This window comes from Triticum dicoccoides, chromosome 6B (assembly GCF_002162155.2).
Source record: "Triticum dicoccoides isolate Atlit2015 ecotype Zavitan chromosome 6B, WEW_v2.0, whole genome shotgun sequence".
Classification (NCBI taxonomy): domain Eukaryota; kingdom Viridiplantae; phylum Streptophyta; class Magnoliopsida; order Poales; family Poaceae; genus Triticum; species Triticum dicoccoides.
The window spans coordinates 556,668,753-556,672,111 of NC_041391.1; positions in this window are offsets into that span (position 1 = coordinate 556,668,753).

Sequence of the window (3,359 nt, forward strand, 5' to 3'; positions counted from 1 at the left end):
GCACAGACTTACAGGGACAGGCATTCATGACCCAGCAACGAACGTGTCGGTCATCAACGAGTGAATCCAGGCTGTAGCACTGGGCTAGCAGGACTCCGGTGAACCGGGCTGTAGCGGGCTAACAGGACTCCGGTATTCATCGCGTGACATTTCCCCGAAGGGACAGACACAGGAACGAAGAAGGACACATGCCGGCCAGCCTAAGTGTTCCGGAGCAGTAGCAAGCTACCATGGCTCGGTGGAAGCACTAGGAGACATTTCCCGGTAAGAGAGGCTACTAAAGATAAACAACTAGATAGTCAGATCCTGCACATACCAAGCATTTCAATAACATACACACAATATGCTCGATATGTGCAAACACAACATGGCATCACAACATGACTCTACGACTCAAGTATTTATTCAATAGGCTCCGAGGAGAGAGATATTACAAACATGAGTCTCATGACCCAACATTCAGAGCATACAAAGCAAAGCACAAGCGGAAGCTATCATGTCTGAGTACAGACATCTATAAATGAAAAAGGCTTAGAAGCCTGACTATCTATCAGATCCTGCCGAGGGCACAAGATCGTAGCTGAGGTAACAAGCTAAATGTCGAAGTCCACGCGAAACTACTAGTGAGACCGAAGTCTCTCTGCAAAAACATAAAATAGGCAAACGTGAGTACAAATGTACCCAGCAAGACTTACACCAGAACTAACTACATATGCATCATTATCAACAAAGGGGATGGTGGGGTTTAACTGCAGCAAGCCAGCTTTGACTCGGTGGCTATCCTGAACTACGACTGCAAGTAACTCTTTGAGGTGGCGCACTCGAGTCCACATATTCACCATATCAATACACCAGTATGGATCCGCTCCCGTCTCCCTACGAGAACGCCATCCATAGCACTCACGCTTATCTTGCGTATTTTAGAGTATCCACTTTCTCTTGTCTATGAACTGATATAAGCAACCCAGAAGTCCTTTACTGCGGACACGGCTATTCGAATAGATGATATTAACCCTGCAGGGGTGTACTTCTTCATACATGTTTCCACCACTTAGCGTCTGCACACGACATGTGCTCGGCAGACTTCAAGCGAAAGCCGACGTGGGTGTAGACCACGACCTACCTAAACACCTAAGTCTCTAGTCCAGGTTTATCGCCTATTCGGGTTCCATCCATGAGGAGATCCGGCCGGAGTTTCGCTCACAGCCCCAAACGATGTGAACAGGGTTCCGTGACACCAAACGGGCGCCCGATATACCCAGCCACGTGCCTACCGCATCACAGCCCACCCCTACGGTCAGCGCTGTCCACGGCCTCCAGCATACTACAAACACCAGAAACTACTTGCAACTCCTGGACAGAGGACTAGGGTGAATAAGAAGTCGAGCGGGGTCATATTTCAGGGCCCAATGTATGGTAGTAGCTGAATCATGGATCACAAACATAGAACTTAGTTCCTGAGGACGGCTTCAATGAGACAACCCACCATGTACTCCTACATGGCCTCTCACCGCTACCTTTACCAAATCGTGTTCACACACTTAGCTCACACACAGTAGGACATGTTCACACGCCTCTGATTCATCCCCGATGAATCAGACCTGACTCAACTCTAAGCAGTAGCAGGCATGACAAACAAGCATGAATGAGTAGGCACAACAGGGCTCAAACAACTCCTACTCATGCTAGTGGGTTTCATCTATTTACTGTGGAATGACAGGTCATGCAAAGGATAAAGGGGTTCAGCTACCGCAGCAAGTAACAGATGAATCGTTGTTGTCCTAATGCAGTAAAAGAGAGCAGGAGCGAGAGGCTAGGATTGTATCGGAATGAACAAGGGGGTTTGCTTGCCTGGCACTTCTGAAGATAACATTGAGTCTTCATTAGCATCAACGATCACAACGTCGGAACATGGTCTACCGGGGGGAAACAGATACCGGCAACAAAGAAGAAATACAATCAATGCAATGCACAATATGATGCATGCTCATGACATGGCAAGATGAATGTGTTTTGGGCTAATGCATCTAGCAACAAGTTAAATGAGGTTGGTTTGAATACAAAATTCAAATTCAAACTCCATATGTGATTATTTAAAAGCCATTTAATTGATTTGTGCTGAACAGCAGCTATAAGTTGTTCTAACATGCATGAAAATGGTACAAATGGATTCCTTGAATTTTTCTAATAATTTTTCATATATAACTTATTTAATTTGGAGTTACGATTGAATTTCTATGAATTTTAGAAGTTTTAGGCATTTACTGGAATTTCCTGAATATTTTTATAAAATAAACTAAATTCCAGAAAAGGAATATTGCGTCAGCATGACGCCGGGGTGACGTCAGCAGGTCAAAGGCGTCGACCAGGTCAAACCTGACCAGTGGGGCCCACTGGTCAGTGACCCAGTCAACTAACCAAGTTAGTTAGCCCTAACTAACTGGATTGGGCCCACTGGTCAGCGACTAGCCTAAATATGATTAGCCCTAACTAACTTAGTTAGCCGAGTGGGGCCCGCATGTCAGTGGCTCAGTGGCTTAGCTGAAATTAGTTATTAACTTAACCAAAGTTAGCAGGGGCCGGGCCCACCTGCCAGTGACCCTGGGGAAGTCAAACAGGGTCAAATCCCGGGTCGGTGGGGTCAAACCCACCGGCGACATGACGCCGACGAGGCCCGAGACGGCGGCGATGCGCGGAATCGCAGCACAGGCCACGGATCGAGGCGCGGATGGCACCGTTGGAACCCCGAGCCTCGTCCGCGTCCTCTGGTGCTAGTGGGGTCGCCGGAGACGGCTCAGATCGACGGCGGCATCCACTTCCGCGGCGGCCGGAGCTCGGCTAAGTGCGGGCGTGGTGCTGCAGCTCATAGGTGGGTGAAACGGAGGTGCTAGGCAGCACCTAAAGGGCGGCAGGAGCATGTCGGAGCTGCTATGCGAGGCAGAGGTGCTCGGGGCACGGAGCTCGCCGGCCATGGCGGACGGCGGCTTCGGGTGCTCGTGGGGCGGCGGCTACAGGGCGCGCGCGAGAGAGAGAGGTGAGGGGAAACGACGGTAAGCTCACAGGGAGGCAGCAGGGTGGCTCAGTGGGCTCGGGGACGCGCCAGACGTCGCGAATCGACGGCGGTGAGCTTCGGTGGCCGGCGACGGAAACGGCGATGGTGGCGGCGTTGCAGGGCGTCCGGCGGGGCATGGGTTGGTGGAGAGGAAGAGGGGGTCGAGGCGGAGCCTTTGAGCGCATCGGCGAGGCTAGGGGTGGCCGGTGGCCACGGGTACGGCGACGATGACGGCGAGCTCCGCTCGGTGGTGTGCGCGAGAGGGGAGCAGAGGAGGGGATGGGGTCCAGGGGGAGAGGATGAGGGC